We start from the raw sequence: 24461 nt of genomic DNA on the forward strand, positions 1-24461 counted from the left end.
GAAGAAGGGAAATTATTTTAAAACTAGAGAAAATAAATAATGAAAGTTGAGAAGTTGCCTTTCCGGGCTTTCCGGATAATGGATCTTTCCATAGTTTGGATCTTCATACCTTAAGTCTATTAGAAAATCATATAAACAGGCTGGTTTTGCCTCCAATAAGGATTAATTATCAGTAACGTAACTTATCCACTCGGGGCCCGGGTGCAGGCCGTGCAGCTGCCCCACCCCCCTCCAAAACTAATTTTCACTGCAGATTCACTATCTCGCGACTGCTAGCAGGCCCTGGTGCAGTCACACCCCCCGCACCCCTGAAAGTTCCGCCACTGGTAATTATATCTTAGTTGGGATCAAGTACAAGCTACTGTTTTATTTTTACAGAGAAAAGGGAAATTATTTTTTAAAATCTGGATTATTTCATATAATGGAGTCTATGGAAGACATTCAGAGCTTTCTGGATAACAGGTTTCCAGATAACGGATCCCATACCTGTATAATAAAAAAGGCATTTTGTACTGTATACGTGTACGTGTACGGTTGTTACAAAACTGAAATGACAAAATAATATGAGGATTTGATATTTCGTTTTGTCTCAGTGGTTAGGACTTCTGCCCGGCTGAGCTTGGGTCCTATGATTGATTCTGCCCTGTGTACTATAGGCCTGTGTGGGTTTGCTTGGGGTATGCCAGTCTCCTACCTACAATATATAGGGAGATTAATTATGATAAAATATATACAGTATATTTGAATATATAAGTGAAATCAAAGTGGTGAATACAATACATGAAACCTAGCCCCAGAAATCTATCACCAGTTGTAGTTCAACATAAAAAATGTTGCGTGTTAAAAGATACAGTGTAAACTGCAATAAGGAAGATAAAAGAAACATGAAGAAAGAACTTAACGAGAGGCTAAGTTATTGAATGAAAGTAGAGCCTAAAATCACCAGACTCAAAAGTCAGATTAACAGAACAGAGGGCCGTATCTAGCGTATATACTGTATATAAAAAATACACAAAAGCCATGAATATCCTGTAAATTATATTCATCTAAACGGCTCTTAGTGATGTCATCAGTTATAAACGGAGCTTAGTGATGTAATTTTTGTCCCATGACTCCCTAAAACATGTGTATTATAATAAATAATGTACCCCTTGTTGGAAAATATTAGAAGTAACTTCAGCCTTGTGCTTTTATATGGTCATGAAACTCCTCAGTAACTTATAATATCCTTATAATTTACAAGAGGGGGTACTTTATTCACTATATAATACACAAAAGCCATGAATATCTTGCAAGTTATATCCTTAAAACTTAGTGCAATCAGGCCCGGATTTACATACCTGGTGCCCCTAGGCCAGCTCTTCTTGTCGCCCCACCCCCTTCTACATCTCCGCCCCCTCTCCTGTGCTCATAACTAGGCAGCTGGGCAGCATGCCGCCCCTGAATTTCTGCTGCCCTAGGCCGTGGCCTTGCCACAAATCCAGGGCAATGAGCGCACTAACATTGTCTGTACTAGTGGAGCCAAATTTACAGGCTAAATTCAACTCTTAGGGGTTTATTTATCAAAATCTGAAAAGTTCTTACTATTTTGTAAAAACTACCCCAACCAAATCAGTCCAGACTTTCTCCCTTTATTTATTAATACATTTTTCCAAAAAAAACATGAAAAAATTTGCCAGATTTGTCACCAAAACCTGTGCCTTTTTCGGATTTGATGCCTGAAACCTATGCCTTTTTGGATTTGCTGCCCAAAATCCATGAGATTTTCAGAATTTTGGACAAAACCCAGTGCAGATCAGGATATCAAACGGACTTCTGCCATTGACATTTAGGTGAACTCAGCAGGTCTAAGTTGGAGTACTTTTATTCGGACCAATAACACCATCTCGGTTTAATAAATCATGAAAAATTCTAGGGTTTTTTTCTATGAAAAATTGTGTTTTTTCCCTTTAAATCAGAAAAACTGGACTTTAATATGTAACCCCCTTTAAAGTTACATGAGGCGGCTTTTTACCACCACTTGTAATTGGGCACTTGCTGCCGCCATATTGCACTATGTTAGGAGTGGCCCTGAATATCTAGAATACCATTGTCTACATCATGATAAGGCTTAGGCTACCTGCACATGTACAGATATTGTTGTATGAACAAATGGATACAACATACATTTTCTAACTTGTCCAATCACACAAACAATATATATCTTTGGCAAAATATCCGTCCACATTCTTTGCTTAGCATAGTAATTGGACAAAACTTTGTATGCGGTAATAATATCTTTACATGTAAGACTACCATTCATTTTTACTTCCCCTTAGAAGAGGGTACAGATGTTAGATTGCATCTACTATCTAAATACTGCACTATACCAAACTGTTTTATATAACAGCACAAACTGAGAATAACCCAGCTTTTATTCATTTGTAGTGTTTGTATATTCTCTGCTGCAGATATAACTTTATAAGTTATAGCTGGGAGAATTATTAGGTAATATCAGATTGTAAGCATGGTTACAGGTTTGTAATGATTTGGAGATTTCTCAAAATGTGAAAGGGTGCGGCTTACAGTGAGAGATTTATGTAAAGGCATAGTAGAGCACAAGCATCGGTGACAGAATTATAAAGGTATAACAGAACGCAAGAAGCAGTGATTCATAAGGATATAAAAGAGTGCAGCTATAAGTGACAGAATTATAAAGGTGCAGAAGAGTAGTTGGGTACACCATCAGTTTCGTAATGATAAACCTATAATAGGGGATTATTATTATTTGAAAGATGTAAGTCCCAGGCTATTAATGAGTAAATTATGACTGTATTACATAGTCTGTGAGTGACAGTTATAAAGATATAATATGATACAAATGTATCATGAAGATGTATCTGGATACAGATATAATTATAACCAATGGATGCTGCTGACATATTGCATTATATAGGTCTGCTGTAAACTGTGGGGTTAATATCTGCTGAAACGTTCTATGACCATAAAGAAAGAAGGCCCTAAAGCTGAATTATACAGGTTGCAAAGTTTCTAGGTCTATGGGAGACGGCCTTTCTGTAATTCGGAGCTATTCATTTTCGCAATAGTTCCCGTTTAAATTTGCAGGCAGGTTCCAGCTGTTTTATTCTAGCTAGGGCACTATGTACAGGGATCTGTATATTCTCTCTGTGGTTGTCCTCTGGCTACTCTGGTTTCATAAACCCAAAATCATACAGGGAGGTTATGTTGGCTTTTTTAAAATGTATAGTAGTATGTGTGAGACACTTAGATTGTAATTTCCATTGGGGCAGGGACTGATGTGAATGATGTAAATGATACAGAATATGTTGGTTCCATTAATTAAAGAATAGTAATGACCACATTTTCTGTCAAACATATAACCAGTAAATTGAATCTTTTTTGGTGCTATGTGTAAGTAGAACTGGTAAAAACATGGAGGGTTGCACTGAAGTTACTGAAGCATTTCTTGTCTACAGCTGCAGAGGACAATCGGGAAGTTCCAAAACTCTAGAATTCAGGCAAATATGGACAGATTGTTATGATATGGATTACATATTTTAGTTAAAGAAAATATAGGAAGTGTGGATGCCATTGATATGAAGGCAGGGTCAGACTGGGCTGGAGGGACACCAAGAAAAAAAAAATTATTGTAAATCCCCAGTGCATCAGAACCAATGCGAGTGTGATTGAGTGGTATGCTGCCCCCCTAAATTTCTACCACCCCAGGCCCGGGTCTTTGTGGCCTTTCCAGAAATCCGGGCCTGTTTATAGATAATGATGATTACACAACTGCATTTGTTTTTACATTATAGAATATGGGTATTTACTCAATTGTTCTCCCATTATCCGCGTACATGCATTGTTTTTCTTTGTGGATCCTACAACTGAGACGTGTTCTACAAGGATGAAGGTTAATAAGAAGGTACTTGCTTGTACTTTTAATTGACTGATTGACAAAAAAATGAAAGTGACTAAATGATCCACCAACTGTACACATAACTCACACCAACAATAGGTTTACAACGAAAATATTCTGAGGCCGCCTGCACACATCACAGAACAAAACATACCTCCCAACATTTTGGAAGTAAAAAGAGGGGCAAAAAAAATTTTTCCGCATGTAGCGCAGCAATTTTTTTGACCACACCCCTTTCTGTGGCCACACCCCCTAATTACCATGTTTGTTTTACAAAATTTGCCAGGTTATGAAAGTTTCAAAAGGGGTTTGAGGGGCACACACCTGGTTAATTTTCTTGGTTAATTGGGTGCACCTCCTGCAGTGTCCTTCCACACTGAGCCACAGGAATCAGAAAAGAGATGGGCAGCACTCCAGGGATGAGTAAAACTTGCCTTTATTTACATACAGCAGGGCAGCATAGCAACGTTTCGAGCCTCGCACGGCTCTTTGTCAAGATAGCATATCATTACACAGATTCTCCTTTTATACACTATTGTCATAGCACCCTCTAGTGGGGCTGCATCAAAGTAACAAAAATACAAAACATTGTTTCACTTATCTGACAATATGTCAATTAGTAGTCCCATTTCAGAGAAAGTAGCAAAGTGTATCCTCAGATAGACTGTAAAAAAGGAGAACATTAAAACCATATTAAAATATTATAAATTATCTAAAGACAGGAGATAGATCATATTCCAGATTAAGCCCATTCGGTGCTAGGGTGTCCAGTTTCCTAATCCACCATGCCTCTTAATACAACAATTTTTTAACCCTATTGCCTCTTCTTCTCAACTTCGGGACAGTATCCAAAACCTGGAATTTTAATTGTGAAACCGTATGGCCTACTTCCGTAAAATGTTTGGCAACCGGCTGGTCCATCCGTTTACATTTTATGGCTGATTTATGTTCTCTAATCCTATCTCTGGCCATACGTGAGGTTTGACCCACATAAACTAGGCCACAAGGGCACTTTATGGCATAGACCACAAATGTGGTAGTGCATGAATGGTGGCCAGAGATAGGAATAGGCATGCCACTTCTCGGGTGATGAATAACCTCTCCCTTTTGTATGTTGTTGCAGCAATTGCACGAGCAACAGGCAAATGTGCCCCTCTTTACTGGACGTAGCACTGTTTGTCTATTCTCTTTCCCTGAACCCATGTCCGCCTTCACTAACATGGAGCCTATAGTGCGGGCCTTTTTGTATGACATGACAGGTGGATTCTGAAAAGCAGGGATTTCTCCCAAATTGGTTTTTAGGATACCCCAATGTTTTCTAATAATTTTACCAATATTATCAATAATATTGGTAAAATATTGCAATTGCTGCAACAACATACAAAAGGGAGAGGTTATTCATCACCCGAGAAGTGGCATGCCTATTCCTATCTCTGGCCACCATTCATGCACTACCACATTTGTGGTCTATGCCATAAAGTGCCCTTGTGGCCTAGTTTATGTGTGTCAAACCTCACGTATGGCCAGAGATAGGATTAGAGAACATAAATCAGCCATAAAATGTAAATGGATGGACCAGCCGGTTGCCAAACATTTTACGGAAGTAGGCCATACGGTTTCACAATTAAAATTCCAGGTTTTGGATACTATCCCGAAGTTGAGAAGAGGAGGCAATAGGGTTAAAAAATTGTTGTATAAAGAGGCATGGTGGATTAGGAAACTGGACACCCTAGCACCGAATGGGCTTAATCTGGAATATGATCTATCTCCTGTTTTTAGATAATTTATAATATTTTAATATGGTTTTAATGTTCTCCTTTTTTACAGTCTATCTGAGGATACACTTTGCTACTTTCTCTGAAATGGGACTACTAATTGACATATTGTCAGATAAGTGAAACAATGTTTTGTATTTTTGTTACTTTGATGCAGCCCCACTAGAGGGTGCTATGACAATAGTGTATAAAAGGAGAATCTGTGTAATGATATGCTAGCTTGACAAAGAGCCGTGCGAGGCTCGAAACGTTGCTATGCTGCCCTGCTGTATGTAAATAAAGGCAAGTTTTACTCATCCCTGGAGTGCTGCCCATCTCTTTTCTGATTCCTGAGGTTATGAAAGTTTGAAAATATTTCTCCTTATCTAAACTGTGTTTTTGTGTCTCAAAATTGTTACAAAGTATCTTATTTGCACCTGTTGGTTGTTCTGGGCTCTCTGCTAAAAGCCAACTACAGTAAGTGATAGACTTTGTTTCTTTTTCTGGCTGTTCAGTGCATAGAAAAGAGGGACTTTCCAGTACAAATGAGGGACTGCGGGTTGAGCTGTCAAAAGAGGGACTGTTCCTCCGAAAAAGGGACAGTTGGGAGGTATGACAAAATAATAATGGATTGTAAGCTTCCCTGGATTACTTGTGGTTTCTGTCCTTCAGTCAAGAATGTTGTGTGTAAATCAGCCACTGAGTTACACAAATCTTACTTTTTTACTTCACAGTCTGTGTGGGCCAAATGCTTTTAATCAAAGTGCTATCCATTCTGACCCCTACTGCCAGAACAAAGGAGTCAGCTTTGTGACTTTGGGGAGAAAGCATACTATTTAAATATTCTTTTGTTATGTGTTCATTTTTCCAGCAAGAACTATTTAAACACATCCAGGCACTGGAATGCTAATATGCAATGCTGATGTTCTTTCAGGTATTTTATTTTATGCATATTGAAAGATGTAAGGCTGTGGTAATTTTTCACTGGGCTGTAGCTGCTATTTATTTTTTCGCTTTATTTTGAGTGGGAACCCCACATGTGACATGCAGCATGGCCCTGTCTGACAGGGCATAGCAACAGCTCCATTAGAGCAATAGTCAGGGACTCGGTTCTGGCCAGATACATGTGGGTAAAGGAATAGCTGAGACTGAGAGACCAAGGCTGCACTATGATTTGTTACTGGCAAGATGTATGATGATACTGTCAATGCTGTTAGACCAATATTTGCTCATAAATGTGCCTATATCGGACAGAGGATAAGGACTGCAGCAGTTAAAGACTTCAGTCTTCAGTTATCTAAAGTAGGTGCATACAAAGGGGTGCAAACCAGCTATTCCACCCTGTCTTACACTGTCGTACACACCCACTGGGGTAAGTCTAAAGTGTGAAGACCTGCACACCTCTATAAATACAGCCCTGACTGCATTTTGCAGAGATGTATTAAAGGGGGTAAGACTGGGAGCTGTATGTGGGCATCACCTTAGACACTTCCAAAGCTGCATGCCATTTTTCGCCACAAAAATGATGCCCATATACTCTAGTGGGTTAAATAAATTTGTCTGCCAATTTGTCCTGCGTCAAAAAAAAATGTCGCCCATAGACTTCAATGCATTTTGGCGAATTTTCGTTTCTTTGCAAATTTTCGTCTAACTGAAAGATTCACCCATCACTAATGGCATTCACATGTGCAAGCCAGGGTGCATGAATGGGTGCAAGAAGCAGCTGAACCCTGTGCTTAACACCTGCTATAATGTTGCCCCAGCAGTGCAACACTTTGCACTTGGTGATTAATGCATTCTCTGCACCCATGGGATTTGTAAGTAATACAGGATTGCAGTCACTATCAAAGGTGCTGAAGTCAAACATGAGACAATGTTATTGACGAGATTTAGCCAAGTGCATGTTTTAAGTTGCATGGTATGAGCATTAACGTTTTAAAAATCATATTGATGAGCTAAAAAAAACCTACAATTAGAACACCATAATTTTCACTCATGGGCCACTTGAATGTAGTATTTACAGAAATGTATTAAGTCTTAGGCAGAGAGCCAGGCAGATTCCATTATAAAGTAAACAACAGGCTAAATGACTGCAAGAGAATATAGCCGAGAATATAGCACATATGCCAAAGGCAGTAGGAATACAAAAGTAACAATGAAAAGTAAACATCATTTGAGAACTGTGATTCCATTTGTCATGTAAGCAAATCTTGCAAATTCTTATGCCATGAGTAGTTTTAAAAGAGGTGATGGCACCATCACAAACTCATTTGCAAACATAGGCAGCAATAGCAACCACACAGCAATTAGCTCAGAATAGACTAATACAATGTCTAATACAATGTTAAGCGTTTCTTCTTGTGATGCCGTGATCACGGCAAGAAACATATAAGTCCAGTACACCCACACACAAAGATTGTACCACTGTGTGTGCCTAAATAAAGCCATTTTTCAAAGACAAGGATTGTGTCCTGGATTACCGGAACAGCACCTAATAATGTGGGAGTTTTTTACATACTGTAAGTGAACTGGCGTGGAGAAGCCGGCATCTCGCGAGGGCAGCATCTGGAAGGACACGCAAATGGGGTGGGCTCCAAAGGGGTCCACATTACATTTACTTGTATCCCTAATGTAGATAATGTTCTGAACCAAGGGTTATAAATAGAAATCACTAAAAATAGCCATTGGTTTTAACAGTGACCCCTGGCACTAATGATTGGGTGGGAGCAAATATTTTTTTTTTTTTCTTTTTTCCAACATGTTTTTATTAATATTTAAACAAATAACAATAATGCTCGGAAATGAGTAATAAAAGCGAATGTTACACAAGTGTAACAGTATGCATTATAGTAACATCAATAACATATAGGCACTTCACAAAACATACAGCTCATAATATAGTAATGGGTGTTATATGGGACTCAGTGGATAAGATGCCAATAACCTGTTGATCTGGTGACTCCTGGGGGGTGCGAAGACCAGTAGTTCCTGTTCACGATGCCAGTTGTCGAGGTACTGGGATGCCGCCACCACAAGTGGGTGTTCTCTGAGGGATTCTTCATTATACCATGTAGTTTGCCGAAATGTGTAGATCGTGAGATATCTGGCATGATGTGGAAGTGTCAGTATATAAGGTATCCATGTGTTAAAGAATTTTGTCGTGTTCTGTTCCTTTTTGGTCATTGCTTCCAACCAATCCATATGGAATACATGATGCAGTTTATGTTTGACCATCAAGAGTGGCGGGGGATCTGGGCTCAACCATTGTTGCAATATCGCCTTCCTGGCTGCTGCAGCAAGTCTACCTACCACTGTTTTCTCCGATTTTGCCAGTTGGGAATAATTTGAGGTGCAGCTGAATAGGGCCCATTCAATTAGTGGTTGGAGAGGTTTCCCTATTATCTGTTCACCAATAGAGATGTCGCGAACTGTTCGCCGGCGAACTTGTTCGCGCGAACATCGGGTGTTCGCGCTCGCCGGAAGTTCGCGAACGTCGCGCGACGTTCGCCATTTTGGGTTCGCCATTGTTGGCGCTTTTTTTTGCCCTCTCACCCCAGACCAGCAGGTACATGGCAGCCAATCAGGAAGCTCTCCCCTGGACCACTCCCCTTCCCTATAAAAACCGAAGCCCTGCAGCGTTTTTTCACTCTGTCTGTGTGTGCTGAAGAGATAGTGTAGGGAGAGAGCTGCTGCCTGTTAGTGATTTCAGGGACAGTTGAAAGTTTGCTGGCTAGTAATCGTTTTGATACTGCTCTGTTATTGGAGGGACAGAAGTCTGCAGGGGTTTGAGGGACATTTTAGCTTAGGTAGCTTTGCTGGCTAGTAATCTACCTTCTACTGCAGTGCTCTGTATGTAGCTGCAGTGGGCAGCTGTCCTGCTTCTGATCTCATCTGCTGACTGCTGCAATAACAGTAGTCCTTGTAAGGACTGCTTTTATTTATTTTTTTGTTGTTTTACTACTACTACTACTACTACTACTATAAGAGCCCAGTGCTATTAGTCTAGCAGTGTTGGGGAGTGGGACTGGTGTGCTAATCTGCTGCTCCTAGTAGTTCAGCAGCACCAACTTTAATTTTTTTTTTTAATATTCATTTTTTTTTTATTTTACTTTTTTTATTTTACTACCGCTGTAGTAGTGTATAAGTTGACCTTTTAGGCATTATTTGCCCTGTAGGCATTATTTGCACACTGTTTTCTTCAACCCGCCATCGAGCTGTGTGACCTTGTTCCCATTCTGTCTAAATATCCATAATATTACCGTCTCCAGAAAAAACACCGGAGTCACTTTTTTCAAGCAGCCATAATATATTTTACGTAATCCGTATCCACCGCTGTAGTAGTGTATACGTTGGCCTTGTAGGCATTATTTGCACACTGTTTTCTTCAACCCGCCATCGAGCTGTGTGACCTTGTTCCCATTCTGTCTAAATATCCATAATATTACCGTCTCCAGAAAAAACACCGGAGTCACTTTTTTCAAGCAGCCATAATATATTTTACGTAATCCGTATCCACCGCTGTAGTAGTGTATACGTTGGCCTTGTAGGCATTATTTGCACACTGTTTTCTTCAACCCGCCATCGAGCTGTGTGACCTTGTTCCCATTCTGTCTAAATATCCATAATATTACCGTCTCCAGAAAAAACACCGGAGTCACTTTTTTCAAGCAGCCATAATATATTTTACGTAATCCGTATCCACCGCTGTAGTAGTGTATACGTTGGCCTTGTAGGCATTATTTGCACACTGTTTTCTTCAACCCGCCATCGAGCTGTGTGACCTTGTTCACATTCTGTCTAAATATCCATAATATTACCGTCTCCAGAAAAAACACCAAACAATGCCTACAAGGTCAACGTATGGCAGTTGTTTAAAGAGAACAGTAGATTACTAGCCAGCAAAGCTACCTAAGCTAAAATGTCCCTCAAATCCCTGCAGACTTCTGTCCCTCCAATACAGAGCAGTATCAAGCAGATTACTAGCCAGCAAACTTACTATCATCTGTCCCTGAAATCACTAACAGCCAGGGCCGGCCTTAGGCCAATTGGACCAATTGGGCCCAATTGGGCCCCGCACCTCTGGGGGGCCCCGCACCACAGGGCAGCACAGATAATATTTCCCTCATCACATGATGCTGCCTGGCCTGCCCCCAACTTTGAAAGTCCAGCCCATCCCCAAATCCATAGGTCTAGCCTGCCCCCAACTCTCATAGGCCCAGCTTTCCTCCAACCTTGATAGGCCCTGCCTGCCCCCAATCCAACCAAGCCTGCTCCCAAGCTGAATCGGCCCAGCCCCAAACTAATTGGCCCAGTCCACTCTCCTATTTCCTCCCTCTCTCTCTTACCCTGTGTGCCCCTATTATGTTACCTTGTCTGCCCCTTTCCTTTCTATTTTGTGCCTGTATGCCCTTATTTTCCTAAATACTTGGTGTGTCAGTAGCCAGCAACACTTTGTCTAGGGGCCCCGCCAACATGGTCCCAATTGGGCCCCACATTTGATAGGACCAGCCCTGCTAACAGCTCTCCCCCTACACTATCTCTTCCAAGCACACACAGGCAGATTTTTCAGATACATTTTTGCCCTTGATCCCCCTCTGGCATGCCACTGTCCAGGTCGTTGCACCCTTTAAACAACTTTAAAATCATTTTTCTGGCCAGAAATGTCTTTTCTAGATGTTAAAGTTCGCCTTCCCATTGAAGTCTATGGGGTTCGCGAACCGTTCGCGAACCGCTCGCATTTTTGCGCAAGTTCGCGAATATGTTCGCGAACTTTTTTTCCGACGTTCGCTACATCCCTATTCACCAAGTCCGGTTACTTCACGCCAAAAGGGTTGTAGTTTGGGGCATGACCAAAGGGAGTGGAGTAAGTCTGCCTTTGGTGAGAGGCATCGTAAACAACTGTCAGTGGAGAGACTACCCATTTTGTGTCTACGAATTGGGGTAAGGTAAGAGCTATGTAATATTTGGAGGGCCATCTCCTGGTATCTGCTTGCCGGGAGCAGCCTCATTATTTTAGCATGGTATCGTAAGATTTCTGAGTTTGTCGCGTCAGGGATATTTTTTATCCATGGGAAGGTCGAGTCGTTTTCGTCATCTATGTCAAGAACTGTGCGTATAGCCTGGTATAGGCGTGATGTGGACTGAGTGGTGGTATCGACTTGTATAGCGAGTCATCGAGGTCTTTGTCTGATAGATGGGTCATGGCCCGGGTGACAAAGTGGGTGAGTTGCAGCCTCAGAAATATGGGGAGCAAATATTTTAATGTATCTTGGGGAGTGTATTGGAGTGTTGGGAGAGTTGGGGAGTGTTGGACATATGGGGTGTACTTGGGACACAAAACTGAGAGTGTCATGTGTAAAAAAAATCAATCTTACATTTCAACATCTAATTTCAGTCACATTCCAGTTTGTTGGACTGTATTCCTGTAATCTAAATAATCCATAACAACCACTGTCCTACCCTTGTTGGCTGGATGTATAACTACATGTGGGTTTTAGTCAGTGCTGTATCTGCTTCCCACTCAATCTTGGTGAAATTACTCCTACTGACAACCTGGTCAAGTTTCTGAGATTCGTCAATAAGTAATCGAGTGAATGCAGCTATAGACTCTAAACGTACTCTTAGGTCGAAAAGTAGAGATACTTGTGTCAGATTCAGTTCTAAAATGCTCCCATACTTTCATGGTTCATTAGAATCTATGATTTTCAAACATTATGTCAAGTGAACCTGGTCATGTTGTGGGGACAAAAGAGATTTCTTCTGAAAGAACCCCCATTTCAGTAGAGCTAACTACAGTATATAGGGGCTAAGGTTTTATAACAACTTCTTGGTGAGTCGTGTTATACTTTTGGTGTGGGTGCACTCAGAAAACAATGGAAATGCCTAGGTGCTGGAACATATATCAAAATCTATAGAGAAAAGAAATCCGCACTCATAGGTCTTTTGTGAAGAAAAAAATGGGTTTATTCAATGTTTCGGCTCTTAGACTCGAGCCGTCATCAGGAAAGGGTATATATATATATATATATATATATATATATATATATATATATATATATATAATATGTCCAATACCTGCACTCCAACCACTTGTACTTTCACGGGTGCTTGGTCAAAAACGTATTGTATAATGATCAAAGGATGGACCAGCACTCCAGTTCAAATAAATAACGTGCTTTTATTTATCACCGATGCACGGTGATAAATAAAAGCACATTATTTATTTGAACTGGAGTGCTGGTCCATCCTTTGATGATTATATATATATATATATATATATATATATATATATATATATATATATATATATATATATATATATATATTGGATAATTTACCCCCTACTGTAATTTATAAAGATATTATAAGTCACCGATGAGGCCGCAGTCCGAGTGCTTTTATACAGGTCACATAGCTCCGAAGTGACTTCTGATATCTTCTAAATTTCTAGTAGGGGGTACATTATGCATTATAATCTACATTTTGTGGGGGGGTCGGAGTTGAAATTCTGGTCGCCGGCGTCAAATTCCAACGCGCTGAGTCAAATTCGGTGGCCTGGGGCCCCTGTTATAAACTGCGCATTCTGACGTCAGAACGCACCATTTATATAGTGAATAAAGGATGTTATAAGTTACTGAGGAGTTTCATGACCATATAAAAACACGAGGCCGAAGGCCGAGTGTTTTTATACAGGTCATGGAACTCCGAGATAACTTCTAATTTCCTCATATTTTACAACTGGGGGTGCTTTATTTATTATAATACACAAATTTCAATGAGTCATGTGACTGAAATGACATCAGAACTCACCGTTTATAACTGATGACATCAGAACAAACCGTTTATAAGGATATAATTTACAAGATATTCATGGCTTTTGTGTATTTTATATATATATATATATATATATATATATATATATATATATATATATATATATATATAATCCAGTAAATGGACCCGCACTCGTTGATATTAGTGAAATAAATGTGTCTTTATTCACAAGTTCATTTCCAACGTTTCGGTCTCTCTGGGACCTTTTTCAAGGATAAATGACATGTGCATGGGTGATTATTTAAATACAGTTCAAATTTGGCGCCAAGTGTGACGTCATGACTTAGAAAAAACCTTCACCAGCAGCTAAAAACATTTATACAGTGGTGAATGTAATTGAAATACATACTTTTCACCACTAGGTGTCGCTGTTGTGTCAGCTGGAATTGTGCTCAGTTAAAGTGAAACAAAAGTGTCCAATAAAAGTATCCATTCCAGGAAAGTCCATGTCATCTGTAAATTCATACAAGTGTATCATTTTTGTTGCTGTATTGACTAGCAAGAGATACCAATAAAAGATCATAGTCTGTTTTAAACATCACGTGTCCAGTTATTGTTTTATAACATATTAAATGCAAATAAATTCATTTCAAATTGTACGATATCATCTTTATGCATTCAGGTATCAATTACAGGTCTATCCATACACGATATAAAATGCGTGGGACAAATACTCAAGTTAGAAAACAACTCAGCACTAGCTGTCCATTAAGTCCTTTAGGTGCCACACAGTCCAATTCATGTATCCAGAAGGCTTCCCTTTTTAGAAGGGTTTTGTCATTGTCACCCCCTCTTATCCTAGCCGGCACATGTTCTATCGGCATGCATTTCATAAGATGCCGGGCTATGTTTCTTTTCAGCCCAATGATGGGCAACTAATTGTTGGGAAATATCCTGTTTCTTCCCTTTTGATCTCTCTTATCTTTCTGGGTCCAGAGCGGCTCTAATGCTGGCTCTGTGCATAGCTATGCGTTCTTTGAGCATTCTAATGGTTTTGCCGCAATAAATTAACCCACACGGGCATTTTATGATGTACACTAGTAAAGTGGTGGTACAAGTCATCCTTTGTTTAATAGCGTAACGTTTGCCCGTATGCGGATGCAGAAACTGATCACCAGTGATTAGGCTGCTACACATCATGCAGCCTGTGCATCTATATACTCCTGGTTTTGCTGAAAGAAAGTGTTGTGCCTGTGGATTAGAGTACTTTGTAACAGGGTCAGAGGGGCTTAGGATTTCCTTTAATGAGCTGCCTCTATGGTAGCTGAATTTTGGCCTGTTGGGCAATTTTTTGGTTATGTTGTCATCACTCTTAACAAGGGGCCAGTGTTTTAATACACATTTTTTCATATGGCTAGAACATTTCCCATACTGACATACATAGTACATATCTTTATCACCAGTTTTCTTGTGTCTTGTGGTGGCCTCTGATAAGACTTCCTCCCGACTGAGGTTTAGTGCCCATTCCTTAGCCTCATTGATTAGAGCGCTCGGGTAGCCCCTGGCAGCAGGGTGGAGCACTAGGACCCAGGATGAGGCGAACGGATTTGCGCACACGCAGGTCACCGTCCAGGAGAGCCGGCAGCAGAACCAGCAGCAGGACCTCGGGCAGCGAAAGTGGGAGAAGCGGATCAGGATCGCCGCGAGAGGGATCTCCAACCACATCCTCTTTTTTAGGGGAGCGACCACAGAGTGGGGACGAGGAGCCAAGCAGACGCAGCAATACAGGAAAGCCACCCGCCGGGGGGAGGGGGCCAACCGCAGTAACAGCTGTTTCAACGCGCTCGCAGCAGGCGCAGGCCAAGAACAAGAAGAGAAAGGCTTTGGGTTCGTCCCTTCGGTGAGTTTAAATCCTTTTGTCCATACTATTGACAATTACAAGTTTACTAGACAATTGCGGTATGGGGCTGAGAAGGGCATTGTGACACCTGATTGTGCACCTATGCAGGACTGTGATTTAACCAATGTGACTGATGTTAATAATACTGTTGATAAGGGGAACAGAGAAATGCAACCTGATGTGATAGGAAATAAGTTTAAACCCAGAAGTGAATATGACCCTGTTAGCACCAACGCTTCCTTCAAAACCTTTAACCGTATGCTTGACCTAGACATGACGGCTTGCTATAGAACAAAACAGAAACGTAGGGGTAATATTTCATTTGAACAAAGAAATGCCTTGAAAACCCTTAAGTCCAACAATGAAATAATTGTTAGAAAAGCAGACAAAGGGGGAGATGTGGTTATAATGGACTATAAATACTACAAAGATGAATTGACATCCCAATTAGATGATAATGCTAATTATGAAAGATTGACGTTTGACCCCACCAACATTTTCTTTGGCGAATTAAAAGGGATACTAGAAGCCGGAGTAAAGGAAGGCCATATCTCTAAATCAATGTCTGAATACTTCTTGCCAAAATGTCCGATTAGACCGGTCATTTATACTCTGCCCAAGATACATAAAAATTTGCATGCCCCTCCCGGTAGACCGATTATATCATTCAACGGTTCACTGAACAAGAGAATTGCAGAGTTTGTAGATTTCCATCTCCAACCGTGTGTACAGCAAATAGGCAGTTACTTGAAAGACACCAATGATTTCCTTAAACTAATTAAAAGTATCGATATCCCAGCATCTAAATTGACTCTAGTAACTATGGATGTACAGAGTCTATACACATGTATTCCACATGAACAAGGGATAGAAGCAGTGCGACAGCTGATTGATGGCAACGAGCAATATAAAGGACCCCCACTTGCATTCATCCTGTCCCTGTTGCGCTTTATCCTCTACAAAAACTATTTCAAGTTTGAAAAGCAATATTTTTTGCAGCGCACAGGGACAGCAATGGGATCGAAAGTAGCTCCCACATACGCGAATACATTCATGTATGTATATGAGAATGAATGCATCTTAAGTCATACCCTATTCAGAAGATATGGCGCCTTTTATAGGCGCTATATCGATGATATTTTCTTTGTATGGACTGGCCCGACTGAGGAGCTAAATAACCTGGTAGAGCACCTGAATCACATCAATAGTCCTGTCAAGCTAACATTAAATTACAGTACGGACAGTATTGAATTTCTTGACATAAAAGTGAACAAAGTAGAAAATACTCTACAAACATGCATATACGTTAAACCCACGGATAGGAACACACTAGTACACTATCAGAGCAACCACCCCAGGCATTTACTGGACTCCCTGCCGAGATCACAGTTATTAAGGGTGATACGCATTAATAGTGAGGAGGATAAAAGATCAGAAGATGTGGACACTATGTGTAAGAAATTCCTTTCCAGGGGCTACCCGAGCGCTCTAATCAATGAGGCTAAGGAATGGGCACTAAACCTCAGTCGGGAGGAAGTCTTATCAGAGGCCACCACAAGACACAAGAAAACTGGTGATAAAGATATGTACTATGTATGTCAGTATGGGGAATGTTCTAGCCATATGAAAAAATGTGTATTAAAACACTGGCCCCTTGTTAAGAGTGATGACAACATAACCAAAAAATTGCCCAACAGGCCAAAATTCAGCTACCGTAGAGGCAGCTCATTAAAGGAAATCCTAAACCCCTCTGACCCTGTTACAAAGTACTCTAATCCACAGTCACAACACTTTCTTTCAGCAAAACAAGGAGTATATAGATGCACAGGCTGCATGATGTGTAGCAGCCTAATCACTGGTGATCAGTTTCTGCATCCGCATACGGGCAAACGTTACGCTATTAAACAAAGGATGACTTGTACCACCACTTTACTAGTGTACATCATAAAATGCCCGTGTGGGTTAATTTATTGCGGCAAAACCATTAGAATGCTCAAAGAACGCATAGCTATGCACAGAGCCAGCATTAGAGCCGCTCTGGACCCAGAAAGAGAAGAGAGATCAAAAGGGAAGAAACAGGATATTTCCCAACAATTAGTTGCCCGTCATTGGGCTGAAAAGAAACATAGCCCGGCATCTTTTAGATGCATGCCGATAGAACATGTGCCGGCTAGGATAAGAGGGGGTGACAATGACAAAGCCCTTCTAAAAAGGGAAGCCTTCTGGATACATGAATTAGACTGTGTGGCACCTAAAGGACTTAATGGACAGCTAGTGCTGAGTTGTTTTCTAACTAGTAGTTGTCCCACGCATTTTATATCGTGTATGGATAGACCTGTAATTGATACCTGAATGCATAAAGATGATATCGTACAATTTGAAATGAATTTATTTGCATTTAATATGTTATAAAACAATAACTGGACACGTGATGTTTAAAACAGACTATGATGTTTTATTGGTATCTCTTGCTAGTCAATACAGCAACAAAAATGATACATTTGTATAAATTTACAGATGACATGGACTTTCCTGGAATGGATACTTTTATTGGACACTTTTGTTTCACTTTAACTGAGCACAATTCCAGCTGACACAACAGCGACACCTAGTGGTGAAATGTATGTATTTCAATTACATTCACATTTGTATAAATGTTTTTAACTGCTGGTGAAGGTTTTTTCTAAGTCATGACGTCACACTTGGCGCCAAATTTGAACTGTATTTAAATAATCACCCATGCACATGTCATTTATCCTTGAAAAAGGTCCCAGAGAGGACCGAAACGTTGGAAATGAACTTGGGAATAAAGACACATTTATTTCACTAATATGAACGAGTGCGGGTCCATTTACTGGATTGTATTATCAAGCTTTGACCAACGCACCACCACTGACAGAAGTATATCCGGAAGGAGTGCGTTCACTGCACAGACATAATATATATATATATATATATATGAATATGAAGGCATCATTTTTCTTCTTTCCATTATTTAAATTTGGGTCTGCTATACAACAGGAATTGCAGCCTACACGCTAGCATACCTAGAGCGTCCAGAACATGCTTGCCTATTGATAAACAGCTGGCTCTATTTAAATTCACTTGGTAAATAATCCATATTAGAGTACCTCAATAGAAATTGAGGAAAATTGAGAAAATGGCAATATTGTTTCTTATGCAGGTATATAATCTTCTTTACTTACTAGAAAGCTTAAAATGTGGGGCCTTCCGGCATCACTTCAAAACCACTATGCATAACTAAGCTACTGTATGTTACATCATAATTGTGACAGTATGAATTTTCTCATTACCTGTATTACATTCAATCATAAAACTGTTGCCAGGAGTAATTATGTTTTATTATGTTTATTATGTGTGTTGTCCTTTTGTGTTAAAATGTCAATTACATGTAATTTTATTATTCCTTCCTTCTTCTAATACTCAACGTTACAATCTACCTCTCTACTACATCTTGATTTCATAAACCCAATACATTTATCCATATATTAGATTTGACCTGGTCATATCACAAAGGCCTTGGACAGATAACATGACACCCCTCAATTACTGCTGAACCCCAAATTCAAAATATACTATAGAACTACTGTTTAAAAAGGATGCCCCTTACATTAGGTTACAGGATGCTTTTAAGGCATTTTTAGCAAGAGAAAAGAGACAATGACAACCCACTCCACTTTCATTACAATGCCATCATCTTAGATACTCACCATATGGAATATCTAGACTGAAAATTGGAATCTTTATCTTTTTCATTGTTGCCAGAATACTAGCAAATGGCTCTTTCACCTCTCCAAACTCTGCTTCTATTCCGAGCACTGCATCCACCACCAAATTATATGCATCATTTATTAGTTGTACCTGCAGGGCAAAAGGAAAATATTGCTAACACATTTGGGTATCTGAATTTTATTGCTATGATGCCGTTCCCAGATTGAAAACATTTGACTTTTTGCTAGCAATTTTATGACCCCAAAAATGTAATAATTTATTTCCTCTTAGATGTTGCCTTGCTTGTGAACAGTTTACAATGTTATTGAAAAACTAATAATGTTGGACTTTGGCCCAAGGCAATATCTTACTTCTGTTGGAAGGTAGGATAAAAAAGGGATGTCCATCTTTTCACACTGATTGGTTAAGTCTTTGTAAATGGCATCCAGGGATCTTTTGGGGTAGAATATTGAAGGCTCATAATCCTGTAAGAGTAAGAAAAAATAAAGCTTTGAGTTTACAACCCTTTAGTACACATGTCAAACCCATTACTCTCCATCGTATGTTAAGCGACACCACCCATCATTCAGAAGAAGAAAGAGAAGGGGAAATGCTAATAAAAGTGCAAAGTTTGCTACAGGTCTAGTCACCTATGGCAACCAGACAGTCATTTACAGGTCAACTGTGAAAACAAACATCTAATTTGTTGCTATAGGTTACAAGACCCGGGTAAGCATATTTTTATTACAATGACACAATTGAGGGGAAAAAGCAGTAGCTTAGCAGCAGGAGGGCACCTTATTTCATCACTCCTAGCTCATATTAATTGCTGTTTGGACAAGCCTAATAAAATTAGCTATACCTTTCCACTGCAAACTTAGAATTTGATTAATTTTGAGTAGGGATGCACCAAATACAGGATTCGGTTTGGTATTCGGCCAGGATTCAGCCATTTTCAGTAGGATTCGGATTCGGCTGAATCCTTGTGCCTGGCAGAACAGAATCCTTAAAATCATGTGACTTTTCGTCACAAAACAAGGAAGAAACATTTTTTTTAGCCGCGCACTTTGTGTGCGGTTCTATTGTACCCTCCCCCTCACTGATTTGCATATGCAAATTAGGATTCGGTTCGGTATTCGGGCGAATCCAAAAAAGTGGATTCGGTGCATCCCTAATTTTGAGGTATATTTCTGACCTAAAGGAGTATAGTCCTCAGAGTACATCACACGGATATGTCTGTAACAGGCCACCTGTGGCTTACGAGAACAACACTTCACCAGGCGTAAATTCGGTAGGACAATGGCAATTCCCTAAAGTGCGAAATTGCGTCCAGGGCACGAACGCTGGCGAATTTTTGCTAGCGTTACTTCGGCAATCAAAGCGAAGATGGGCTAGCATTGCCTAATTTGCATATGGCGGGAAATGATAAAGTTACATGGCCGTATATGTAAATATATTACATCAGGGGTCCCCAACTGCCGGAGCGCGGACACTCCAGCACTGGGCCGCCGAGCTCAGCGCACAAAAACGAGGTGCGCCGAATTGGACGCCGGCGTGTCCAAAAAAGGTTGGGGACCCATGAATTACATTACACAAGTCCAGGGAACCTTAATAAATAAAATAGTTGTTATAATGCCCTACACATGAGCCCAGTGTATAATTTATGTTTCATATGTTAGAAAATGAAGGGGGGAACCCAGTTTGTACGGACCTTTGAAGGCTATCACTCAGAAAAAAGGAAAAGACACCAGCGTTTTTGGAACTTTTTGCACTAAAAATTGAGGAAGTCCTATGCACTCCATTGCACTTCGCCTGGTCTGAGGCAAGTCTGGCGAATGAGGTAACGTTCAGTAAAATCTGCATCTTAGTGAATTAAAAAAGGCATTTATAGACTGTCCTTTACATAATACAGGAAAACAATTCTTTTCTCAGCTCATACGCCCACTAGGTGCTTTGGAAAGAAGCAAAGTAATTTATTTTTTATGATTTTAAATATTTATTAAGGTTACTTGGGGGATGTACATGGGGGTCTCCAGGTGTTACAAACTACAATTCCAAGCAATACCCCTGTAGAAATGTACATTAGGCAAACCTGGGTTAGAATATGTGACATTGCAATCAAGGAATTGTACCCCTCGAGTAAGCCCTGCTGAGCTCCTATGAAGTCTGCACCTGCTCCAAGCACCCCAGTCCATTTGGAGAAATATGGAGAAATACCAGTGCAGATAAGATGCAAGATAGAGTAGAAGTATTAAGGTGGTCATAGACGTAGAGATCCGCTCATTTGGCAATGTCACTAAATGAGCGGATCTCTCCCTGATATGCCCACATTGAGGTGGGCGTTATCGGCCTGATCCGATCATGGGCCCTAGGGCCCAATGATCGGATCATAATGCATCCAATACGAATGGTCAGATCACGGGACCACATAAATGCACAGATGCGTACGCGATCCAATGGGATTTTTTAACCTGCACGATCAAGATCTGCCCGACTTTTGGTCAGATATAGATCGGGGAAGCCCGTCGGCTGGCCCCACACATGGGACAATAAGCCGTCGGTCTGTTGGCAGCTTTTATTGGCCTGTGTATGGGAGTCTTTACTCTCTTTTTTGCCTTTAACTAAATAATGTAATAAAGTTATTTACACCAATGTCACCAGTGTCCCAAAGATTTGAAGAAAGCATAATTTTTTTAGAGTATTTAGCTCTAGCAAAAAAGGTGGTATGAGAAATTAAGGAGTAAGGTGAATGGTCTTATCATGGAGTCACGTTTCACTCTTAAAGGAGAAGGAAAGCTACGGAGGCATTTTATTGCCAATAGATTAGCTGCAATAGTGCAGGCTAGAATGCTATATTTATTCCTTAGAATGTTTTACCATACCTGAGTAAAATGCTGTAGAAACTCTGTTTGTTTAGGATAGGAGCTGCAGTATTAATGTGGTGTGAGATCACTTCCTGCCTGAGTCTCTCCCTGCTCTGGGCTTAGATTACAGTAGAGAAGGGAGGGGGGGGAGGAGGAGCAAACTGAGCATGCTCTTGCCCATGGCAATGAGGTTTAAGCTGAAGGCAGGACGTCTGATACAGAAGCCCATGTGTACTCAATAGAACGAAAGAAATGCAGTGTTTCTTTTGACAGGGGACTCACAGCAGCACTACTTTGAGGGTTTACTGGTATATTTAGGTGGACCTTTCTGATAAAGCTTACTTAGTTTTAACCTTTCCTTCTCCTTTAAAGTGGTTAAGATTTTGTATAAATATAGCTAAAATTAAATAAAATATAATAATGAAGGCAGTGATTCTGCATCCAAAATTGGATCTTTACACTGTCTTCATGAGCCCCTTTAAAAACTCATATTCCTTCAACAATAGAAAATTATAAAATGTGGTGCACGATTTTAACTCTAAATAAATTAATGGGAGTCAAAACCTTATTCTGGGTCCCCAAGAAGAAAGGTTAAGAAACCCTGGAAAATAGGATGAAGAGAAGAAAAGGGAAAAAAAATTTAACATGACAAAAAGAATGAAGAGAAAATCAGTAGAAAACCAAATAAGAGTCGCTGACTGTGTACTTTTTGATGGTCTAAATTTTACATACATGCACATTTCTGTCACTCAAAAAAGATAACATTTCACTCACATAACACTCTTCATCACTTCACACCCCCTTACAAGCCTACTCAGAGTTGTGGCAAGGCTACAAAGGCCCGGGCCAAGGGAGGCAAATTTTAGGGGCGGCATACCACCCAGCTGCATTACTAAGGAGCAGTGGGAACTCAAAACTCCCCAGTGCTCCACTACTCGAGATGGCAAGCGCACAGGGGGAAAGTTTCACTAGAACCATGCAGGTACGGGGGTCGGGGTGCGCGTGTTCGCAAATCGTCAGGCATGGGATATGCAGCCTCGGGCCAACGTAACTTCAAATCTGGCCCTGGGCAGGTGCCAAGACCATACAGCATAGGGGCACCCAACATGGAAATCCAGGCCTAGTTCTTCGTATGGGGTTCCTGTGGTTACGCTAGCTTTCTCCTCCACTCCAAAACAGTGCATACAAGGCATTGTCTCGGGTGAAGTAAAGCTGGTTAGTAGAAGCAGTGTGGAGAACAAGCCCCACTGGCTGGTGCAGGCCATGGATAATTAATTAATAGGTGTCCCATGTATCAGTAGCATAAATAAGGCTCCCACAGACCCTACCTTGTATGGGGTCTGAAAGGACCTTACAGTACCATCCCAGCTGATGCTAATGCCATTCCAAACTTGGAAAAGTGTGTGTTTTTTAAATTGGTGGGGCCAAAATGGTTTTCGACATGCTATACATGCCACATCATTGTATGGTCCTTTATGTATTTAAGCATTGGAAATGATGCATCTGCCAACCAGAATGAGCTACATTAGTCTTTTCTAGTTACACTACCCCACTGTATCGTTTTTTCAACCTAGAGGAAATTGGCTTCCTATTGATAATTGTAAGGAGCCTAGGAGAGGGTGATACTGAGCAGGAATTTCTGCCGGTTGCATAAGGGCAGTGATAGGGTTATCCCTTGTTATGCTAATGTTCTTATTGATTATGTTTTTACTTTGTTATACCATGTTTTAATTGTACCCCAATAATACAGTTTGTTCTTTTGTTCTATGTAACAGCTTTATTTGGTATTCTTTTGGAGAGTTAGCCATGGCTTCAATAGGTGTTGCCAAACTTTGGTGAGTCAATACCAGTGGCACAAAGTATTGACATCTTTCGAGTCAATGCCATTTTTATGCAAGATGGTACTATTATTATCTTTAGTAGCAAGCAATTATTTCAGAGCAATGCAAAATGAATGTTTACTCACTTCAGTCATTTATTTGTGCAAATTCACCAAAATCATTACAAAACAGTATTAAATAAATTATTTTTTATTTATTTTTGAAAAAATAAAATACCAGCCTTCCTATATATTTATCTTTTTTTCCTATTAATAACATTGGGTTTCCAACCAGGTGACCACCCTAGAAACAGAATGTACCCACACACCCTGCTTGGATGAAGACAGAACAAGATGGGAGTGTAGTCTCACTTATAGGATGAACATACAGTGAAATGTATAGTGGAAGCATCTCAAGGACAAATATAGCATGAGTCTCTTTCCACTGTGGTTCTAAACTATGGTGGGTGTTGCCTAGGAATACTAATCCTACACTATTTATCCTTGGTGGTTTGCTTACTCACCCTGACTATTTTTATTCTATTCTGACAGAATGCTAGTATGTCACATCTACTTTATATCTCCTTGTTCTCAGATCCCTGTATGCAAACTTGACTAAGGGCCACATAACTTGGGAATTGGTCTTGGGCATCTGTACTGAGGCTTCCCTTCAACTCAGACCCTCTGGTTATGGTTGCCATCT

General features: G+C 40.3%; 1 pseudogene; it reads right to left on the reverse strand.

Moving 5' to 3' along the window:
* LOC121394468 overlaps positions 1–23132 on the reverse strand; it is a 36443-nt pseudogene extending 13311 nt beyond the window's left edge.
* Positions 23133–24461: the final 1329 nt, after the last annotated feature.

The sequence above is a fragment of the Xenopus laevis genome, chromosome 6L, assembly GCF_017654675.1.
Source record: "Xenopus laevis strain J_2021 chromosome 6L, Xenopus_laevis_v10.1, whole genome shotgun sequence".
NCBI lineage: Eukaryota > Metazoa > Chordata > Amphibia > Anura > Pipidae > Xenopus > Xenopus laevis.